This window comes from Ictalurus punctatus, chromosome 3, assembly GCF_001660625.3.
Source record: "Ictalurus punctatus breed USDA103 chromosome 3, Coco_2.0, whole genome shotgun sequence".
Classification (NCBI taxonomy): Eukaryota; Metazoa; Chordata; class Actinopteri; order Siluriformes; family Ictaluridae; genus Ictalurus; species Ictalurus punctatus.
In genome coordinates, this window is record NC_030418.2 from 31,230,133 (window position 1) to 31,240,421 (window position 10,289).

Below are 10,289 nucleotides of genomic sequence, written 5' to 3' on the forward strand. Positions count from 1 at the left end.
ATAAGCATTATCTTAATACCTGTATGCCCTTTGCCTATATTCTGCCTCTAATCCCATGCATATTCTCTAAGCAGCTTTGGGATTCCTTTGGTAGCGTCCCACACATTGTTCCTTACATACACAGTCTTCATCAAATCAGGTCTGAAAAACCAACAAATGAAGTATGAAGTTTAACTGCAAAACAGGTACTCCCCCCACCCACTCCCCCCAACCCCCCACCCCCCCACCCCCCCACCAACACTGATGAAGGATGTAAACTTTTGCACTCAGCTATAACATGGTTCTTTGAAATGGTGGTAAAATGGAAAGAATCTTCGTCAGGAGCAATTAGAGAACTTCAAAGTGATGAGAATAAGGAAGTCACTTGCAGGTTCAGGTGGCTACAAACAAGCTGTGACAGATTAAAGAAGAAAACAGCACACATTTATTAACCATGAAGCAAGGCTCTGTGTTGGTGACAGATGGGGAGAGTAGCGAGGACTCGAGGGTAAGCTTTGTGCCGGTGGGCCTCTTCTGGGCTTTGCATGCCACGTTCACGCCTTATCACTTTCCTTTCAACTCCATACGCATCGTTTCAAAGAGAAGTGCTGATTCCCTTTTAACTTTGACAAGGCCTATTACACAGATGGATGGCTCTGTTTCAGAGGGTCTCCTTCACTGAACTTCTGTGAGTTTATTAAAAAAAAATAATAAAAAAATAAAAAAGCTAACACAATGCCAGGCAGCTCTGATCAGATAAGACGGCTGGGTAAATCAATTCAATCCTCATTGTCGATCCCAAAATAATCATCACAGCACTGTCATCACTGTATAGTGCGAGACAGTGTATACTGTCCATAAATCTCCTTATGAGAATGTAATAAAATGATAATGATTATATCAAGGAGTCAAACAGCCTACCGTGCCTATGCATAAGAATCAAAAATGTTCAGCTAAAGGGATAATAATGATTAGTATTATAAACTCATCTGACACATTTTAAGCAGATTCCATTTCATTAGTCTTAAATAGACCCCGATTACGCGCATGAATCTTCACTTTCCGTGGATTGAAAACCTCTAGAGAAAATGAGTTGTTGTACAAAAGACTTTACTCTTCTTTCACACCAGTATTCTCTGCGTACATTATTGTCCTCCTCTTTCCCTTCAGATGTAGGTAGACAACAGAGTTCTGACCTGAGGAATTTTACCCTTCTGTGTGGAGACACGTATCTTATAAATGTGGCTGTATTGGTTCTCCAGTGTGCAAGCCTGAACATCCCTCATGGCGTATATTATTTCGCTCTCCTTCTGTTTTGGTGTCTGGTCCTTTTCACGTACAGTGTTCTGAGTAATTGTATTGCTGGGTTTGAAATACACCTGAACATGATGTTTTCTCCTGTTCTGTTTGCCCGGCGATCCTGGTCTGGTTTTCCTGTTAGAACTTTGGAGCTGTTTTGACAAAAGTGCAATGCTTTTCAAGCTTACATGGGTGATTTTTTTTTTCCCCCTCAGATGTTTGCACTTTTTTGTTCTTGGCCAAAAATGACATTTTCAGCCCGGTGGTATTTTGCTCAGATCATTCCCAGCTTGTTGTTCAGAAGGTTGTGGGAGTCACACAGCAAACACAGTTCACAGCGACTTGGTTTCCAGTAAACAACAACGTCCACACTGCCATCCTTCTTTCTATGAGGTTTGTCTATGAAGACCAGTTTGCTGTCTTGTGTGTCTTCCTTTGATGTTGATTTCTATCTTAGGTGTCAGCTCACACAAGACTCACACCTGTTTAGATATTTTAGATATCTCCACTTCTTCCACACACCGACTGGCTACATTTAAGAAGATCTGTGATCCCATTAAATTTTGTGTTGAGATTTGTTCTGTTATCGAGCCATCTCTAACCGTTTTGATTGTCTCAGAAGTTGGTGTGTTTGTAAACATATAGTTTACAAGCTCACTAATTGTGTATGAAATTTGTTTTCATCAATTTCCTGTTCGCAAAGACCTAAGACGTTTATGAGATTCCCACTATGAGATTTAGTATATTGCCAAATACCTGCTCAATATATTATTCACCATGGTAATACTGCAGAAAATATGATGGAGAAGGGCTTCCAGGACTAGGAACACAAAATAACTAGAAGAATCCACGTTTCACCCCCGGAATACTGGCAATTCTTCTTCATTAATACGATTAAAATGCTCTTTAATTGGACTTGAAATGTGTCTGTGATATAACTACATAAACACATCTGGAGATCAAACTCTGATTCTTCTGAAGAGGGGACTGTCTGACTCCTCTAGAGATCAGACTCCTTGACTCATTCAGAGACCTGACTCACTAGCTCCTCCAGAGATCTGGCACCCTGACTGTTCTGGAGATCAGACTCTCTGACTACTTTCAGGATTATCTAAAGACACAGTCTTTAATTTAATGCCTCTCACGTAGGAAGTCACTCCACTTGTCCCATCCAGCTGATTGCCACAAGGTGACGGAAGGGAAAAGAAAAGAAAAAAAAACAATAAATGTAGAAAAGCCACATAGTGGAAAATTACTCTGGGGACAGTATTGCCTGTTCCAGCACGTTATTCAAAACTCACGCTGAATATTTTCAGCTTCCAGTATTTTCATTTCATAATCGCTCCGGAGGGCCTCTTCAACGTAGACATGTAAAGGAGTCTCTGGAGCTCCTTGGCTCAACCTCCCAGCTTGAATCCAAACAAGCTTCTCTGCCCTGTTTAGCATCAACAAAATCAATTGTATCAGCTCCTTTGGCGTCTATACTTTTTGGCTTTAGTCTCGGCTGCTTCTTTATTCCCATCTTTCTTCTGCCTATTTATGGCTTTCCATTGGTAAAGAAATGCGTCAAACATGGCAGCTTTCTATATGAAATAAGACTCGATTGATTGTGATTCCTGGAGGTCTCACAACCAATCTAAGCAATTGTACTGAATGCTGGTAAAAGGGAGAAGGCAGACACAGATGGTGCCGAGGCAAAAGAAAGAGAGGAGGGGGGTGGATCGATACTGACCTCTTTCTGCTTTTAAGAATGGTACATCATGCAGCTCCATCAAGAAAGGACTGGAATCATCCTTTTTTTCCCTTTTATATTCGTAGAGGGAGAGGCTGACAATGAACATGCGAATGAATAGTGATTAAGTACGATAGAGAAGAGCATAAAAAGAAGATAAAATTCAGCTGACCAGTTTGAACCTTAAAAATTAGGAGATAAAACAAAAAAAAAGAAGATATCTGCTAACTCGAAATTTGCAGGTCCAAGACTCAAACAGATTGATTCTTTATGACAGTTCAACTGATTGAATCAAATTTTCAGAAAATTAGTAATATTCATGATGCTATAGAACCACCTTCATAGCAGTAAAACAGTCAGTGACTACATTTACATGGACAGCAGTAATCTAATTAGTGACCTTATTCTGAATAAGACAATATTCTGATTAAGGTGTTTACATGACTCGCTTTTAGAATATTCCTTTCACGTTCCCGTTTTACATGTTATAGAACATAGTTCGATTAACAACACACGTCATGACGTCCCCACGCCACGCCGTCCGACGTTCACTCCAGAATTTCACGTATCGACATACAGTTCATCTTCGTTATGGTACCGTGTACAGTTTTTGGTGTTTTTATTTAAAATTTTTACAAACGCCTCAAGTGCGGTTCATTATTTGTCATGCTATACGTGCAAATAGACAACTGCTTGAAGCCGTGGGCTGCGTCCCAAACCACATACTTACTGTCTATATAGTATATAGAGATGCATGTATTTCATCTACTACAGGCCTATAGTAGGTAAGTACGAGGTTTGGGACGCAGCTGTGCTCTCTTGTTTGCCGTCAAACGGTTGAGCACTGCCGATAATCACATCGATAATGTGACTGAAACAGGAATACTCCACACGTCTTAATTCGATTCGTATTTACTTCGAGTATGACTTTAATCGGATTAAGCTAATTAAAAATGGCTGTTTACATGGTAGTTTCTTAATCAGAGTATCGTCTTAATCGGGTTAATATCGGATTATTGTTGTCCATGTAAACGCACTGAATGATTCAGGTGGTTATATAACATGCGCAATCTAAGTATTTTTTTATCCTTACAAATCAGTTACTGTATGCCGTGGGTATAACCTGCAGTACCATCTCATAAATCAAACAACAAAACAGCATTTTGAGTGCTGCTGAAACTATATACTAAATCAGACAACACATCTATGTATAGTTTATGTCACAAAACCAAAAACAACAACAAATCAGTCCTTACATCTATGCTATGTAGAGTATGATAAAGATACAATTCATCACAACCGAGTTGTCGTGTTATCGTGCTCCGCTTGATCATCCACTGAAAGAGTTGAATCACCGACCCCTCTGTGCTAATAACTATTCTAACTGCCTCTTCTGCTGCTCAGAGACTTGCAGTTCCATTATTCAAACACCAGCAAAGATGCCGCGATAGGCTCGGACGCCTTCCCTTGTGGCTTATCGATTCTCCAGGTTTGAATGATATAATACATCTTTGTGATTAGAATGCAGTGCTGGATAAGACACGGTAGTTTTGCTCAAACACTAAGACTGGAGATATCGGATAAACACACCACTTGTGTTCACCTTTTCCTTCATGCCTACATCTGTCTCAAGAAGTCCTAAGTGATTCGGTACGAACAGCAGAAGGACGGAGAGGACGCACTGAAAGAGAAGATGTATTGAGGCAAGTTAGTGCAGTAAAGGAGAGTTAAATTAGCATGAACGGATTATGCAACGGCAGAGCCTTTTGTGAAAAGCACTAAGCATCAACTGCACTCTTGTGCGATATAAATCTCGTTAAGAAGGAAACAGTGGCAGTCAAAGGTCAAACTCCAGCTGATTAGGAAATTATGGAGTAACCGTGCCAACAGGCGCCATTCAGACTTGAAACAAAAATTCTACAGGGCTTGCTTTGCCCTTTTAATTAACAGCAAGCAAGCCTGACTAAATCTCATTGCAATTACCAAAGTGTAAACCTGTCATGTCATCTTTCAGCCATGCGACTGAGCTCACAGGCCTGTCAATCAATAGCCTGGCTTCATCTGTTACAGTCTGTGCAAGTGTTATTCTCCAATTAAGACAGCTGCAGCTGCGAGGAAACGATGATATGTGGGGCAAATATGGATTTATAGCTTAAATATGGCTGTCAAGCTGGTTGTCTGTCTAACTCCATATGCTGTAACAAGAAAAGGAAACTGGAATTCGCCATTGCCTGTTAGTTGTCTCTCAGTCTCTTAGTGGTCAAAGTGCAATGACAGAAAAAAAAGTGCTTGCTCTTTGTAGCAGGTGCATTGCATGCGTAGGTCTTCTGTCCACACTTATTGAGCTCCTAAGCAAGATGTTCGACTTGGAGCTAGTCCAGCACGACTGCAAGATGTTCTTCTCTCTTGTCTACATCCAGCAAGCCATCAATGCGAACGAGCACTAATGATAACTCCTCAATGACTACCACTGGAGCAGTAGGATATCTATATTGTGATTATACTGTCCCTTGCGACATAGAATATTCTAGATTTTTTCCAATTTAAGCTCTACCGCTCACATCTGTGGCATGTGCCGTTACCACAGTTTCTCTGTGATGAGACGAAAACAGTCACCCTGTTTTTTATTTTTATTTTTAGTATTGAAGTCGCATCTCAGAAAAGGACGTATTTTACAGACTTAGATCTTAGTTTACAAATGACTGACTGATTCATGAAAGAGTTCTGCATGAATATGTATCGTATTAAAGTTTACCGACTGCCCCAACAAGTACCCTTACATTTCATATTCAGTGTTGTGTTGTAAGTAGTTTATTTGTTTTCTGAGTATAGGACAACGTGTTGGAGTTCTTGTCTGTGGTAGTCACATATACACTCCAGATATAATAGACAATGTCGAAAAGTAATTTCTTTTAAAAAACACTGGTGCATCTTCAGAGTGTCATTAAAGACTGCATGGTATTTTTGTTCCAATTTATACTTTCACTATTTTATCGTTTTTTTTTTTTTAAACAAACCTGCAAATCTGTTGTTGTTGTTGTTTTGTTTTTTTTGCACGGCAATCTGTGCACTGGGTATTGTTTTTCTGCTGTAACAAGTCCATTTTCATTATGGGATCCATAAATTATCCATTTACTTTCACTTTCCTGCTTTCTAATTTATATTACGCTTATTTCTATCCGTGAGGGAAATGTATTTTTCTTAATCAAACCCCGACTGGGAAGCTGGTAAGGAGGAATATAACATGCAATAAAATAAAGATCAAAGGAATTGGCTAGAGAACTTGGGCCAATGTCACAAAAATAATAACAAAAAAAAAAGGTTTTAAAAATATATATGCCGTGTATGCCACTATAGCTCTGACTGTAGACAAATAATCTTGAGGAGCATAGAGGGATTTGGAGAGTTTAGCCCTATACCATGCATTAGCATGTTATAAGGGAATTCTGTACTGTCACTATTAAAAAGGATGCTCTAGCATGCATTCATTTTTCTGTATGATGTATTGTCTGACAAAAAGCATCTGACATGTGGTGAATAAAACTCAGTTAAACACACCGAGTATGCTGCCAACAACTGAGTTCTCATTATGATTACAGAAACAAAGGAGAGGCGAATACACCAATTCTGAGTGCCAGTACAATTAAAAAAAGAAAAAAGATTTAGCTTACACTTTTCTCTGTAGCAGTGATGAGGCGAAAAGACAAGGTGATAAAATAAAGCAACAGCGCCCCAAACTGGTGTAGTGGCTGAACAACTTAGCTTTTTCACTCAATAAACGCTTAAGTCAGGTACTCAAACATTATAAAGCCTTTGTTTACTCCCCCAAATCATATATATATATATATATATATATATATATATATATATATATATATATATATATATATATATATATATATATATATGTGTGATTTGAGGGGAATTTATTGAGTTGTTTGAAACATTATAACCTACAACAATCAAAAAAGTTGCAAAATTCAGAACTGTTGTTGAAGTCTGTGTATATGTTTAGATTTTTTTTTTTTTTTACCTTAAAATTAATACTAAAGATTAAAAAGTAACTAAAGTCCATAACTAAACTGGAATAATGTGTGGCTAAATTGTGTAGTTGTTTCTCGTCAATAAAGTTCATATTTAGCATACCTTCAGGTGACTTTCAGTATGTGTTTTCTTTGGAAGCTATTTTGTTTTCTCCAATTTTGGAACACACACACACACACACACACACACACACACACACACACACACACACACACACACACAAACACACAATTTTAAACTAATGTAAACTGTGAACCTACCTTGTCTTTTTACCTTTCATTGGCTAGTCAATTAAAGCGCACCTGTTATGGTTTTGAAATGTGCCTAATTTTGTTTTAGAGGTCTCATACAATTGATATAAATGCATCCAAGGTCCAAAAACACTTTAACGTGCTCATCATTTAAACTGCAGCGTTACCTTTTTTCCCAGAGTGTCACAAACGACTCGTTCAGTGATCCGTTCTAAAGGATTCATTCTAAACTCCTCCTTTTAGAGAGCATACTCTGCTCTGATTGGTCAGATGTCCCAATCTGTTGTGATTGGTCTACCGCTGTCAGCGTGTGCCGAAAAGGAAACGCCCACTACTGTAACGAGAATCATCACCATCTGTTCGTGAGCAGCCGATGAAGACCAGAGTCGGGGCTTTTTGTTACAAACCTACGTACATTAGTACAGGAAGTAAAGTCTGGAAGTCGTTTCAGCTGTTCAGAATCGATTCCTTCTTCTGGGAGTCGATTACCCTGTTTGTCGTGCGCTTTGATTTTTGAAACTTTGCACACATGTTTACATTCACAAACAGCTCTAGAACACACTACATGATATACTATAGTACACTATATATCATATATAACACACTTCACTAAAACATCTACCATCTACCAGGAATTAATATCAGGAGTGATGTTGAAATGTATTAAATAAGATGACTGTGCGAGCTGCACAACTGTATTGATATTTGCAACAGGCTCATGTGTGTCTTCTCTATATTGACGACTAAATGCATGGTAAGACTTCAAACTAAAACAGTGAAACATCAGGGCCTACAAAGAATATTAATCAAGAGAGAAAGCAGGTCGAGAACCATTATACACAATAGGAAGATAAACCAATGACAAGACAGGGGTGGAGACATGAAGACATGAACCAAAACAATAAACAAAATCATAAAACACTGAACCTAGGTGACACACAGCGCAGTCTGAGAGGGGGAATTTGTGACAGCTAGTAATATTAGAAAATGACATTTTATCTAATAAACCCTTGTTTTTCTCCTTCATAAACCTTTATCTGCTGTCACCTTGATATCCCTGAGCTCAGGGTGTACCTAACTGGTTAGTAGCTATCAAATGGAAATGGAAATATCACCATAGCAGCTGTTAGCCAATAAAAATGGGATTAAACCAACTACTGGGGTTTGACATTTGGGTTTGTTAATGAAAACATAATAATGACTTCGCTGACCTTTGTTGAACATTATTATATAAACAGCTGTGCTGATTTCTGTAAAGCTTCTTTGTGAGTGGCCATTATTAAAAGCAATAAATAAATAAATAAATAAATTGAATTGTTTCAGGAAATAGTTTCTAAATTACTGCTACTAATGCTACATGATGGACAAGGTATTTAAAAATAATAATAATAATAATAATAATAATAATAATAATAATAATAATAATAACATCACAGTCAGGCAATTAAAAGATCTCATACATGTACTGATAAATGTAGTCAATTAATAAGGAGGCTGGAAAATAACTTTTCACCTAGCAAAGATGGTCTACCACTCTGACCCGACCAGACTGTGGTTTAGAAGCTGGAAGTTTGTCTGACCAAGCGGGGTTTTTTTCAGCACGGCACATTCAAATCGACAGTGGTCAATCAAAAAAACTCCACTAAATACCTCCAGTTCTTAGTAACGCTGTTTGCCTCTGTCCCTGTAGATCTAGAGAGAGGCGACAAATTAATGGAAAAACTAACACAAATTGTCTAAAGTTCACCGCTTCACTGATCCTTGGCAGCGATGCTCAGGACCTGTGACAAGAAAGGGAGTTCATATTTTTGAGGGTTGTGTAATGATGAAATATAGCATGCTACTCTCAGAGGACAATTAGCCAGATTTACAAACACAAGCAAAGCTCATACTTAGACTTCATTCCAAGCAATGGGAACATCTTTATTTGCTTTGAAGTACTGTTCATTGTGTCCATGCATTTAGTCGTACACCATGACAAATGCAACTACACTACAGAATACATAGCAGATACTGAAGGTGAAACAGAGAAATTTAATTTCATACAACATATATTAGGGGCACAGTGACGTAGTGGTTAGTACGTTTGCCTCACACTCCCAGAGTTGGGGGTCCGAATTCTACCTCCACCCTGTGTGCATGGAGTTTGCATGTTCTCCCCGTGTTTCAGGGGAGTGTTTCAGTCCAAAGACATGCATTGTAGAGTAGGCATTTCTAAATTGTCTGTGGTGTGTGAATGTGGATGTGATTGTGCCGGGAAATGGATTGGTTGTTGTCTAGGATGTGCCCAGAGTTCCCCGGGATAGGACCCCATGACCCTGCATAGGATAACTGGTACAGAAAATGGATGGACAACATCCGTTTTATCCTCTTTGACAAACAAATCTAGTCTTTTCTATCCTCACATTTTTCATTTCATTTTAAGGAAAGTGCAGTCAAGGAGGATTGCTTGAAGTGGGAGCATGGTGGCATAAATATGGATATCGGACACTTCCAGCCATGATTATTTACATTATACGGTAGCCACTAATGCTACCAGAGAAGCATTTGCCTGTTCAGGTAATGTGTCCCTGCTTCATTTTTTTTCTTACTTCCCCCCTTATCTCCCGAATTTGATCACCTGTCAGTTCCTACCCACTAGTTCTCCCCTATCCACCAACTGGGGTTAGGGTGAAGTCTAACAAGTGCTTCTTCCGAGACATGTGAAGCCAACCAATGGCAACTTTTCTAACAGGTGCGTATGCTGCATCACAGGACAGTGTAACCCACTTGGAGGAGAGTGCTATCTGCCCTTTTTCCGCATACATGGCATACATCACAGACACTCACGGTTGGCTTGTGTCGCTTTGATTGATAGCGGAGACAGAGTCTGCCATCTCTGCCACTGTGAGATGGCTGTGGCATTGTTGGGATTCGAATGTATTCTTTTTTCCCACCAGATAATCACAGCAATACTTCAATCATTCTTTAACTACAGTGATAAA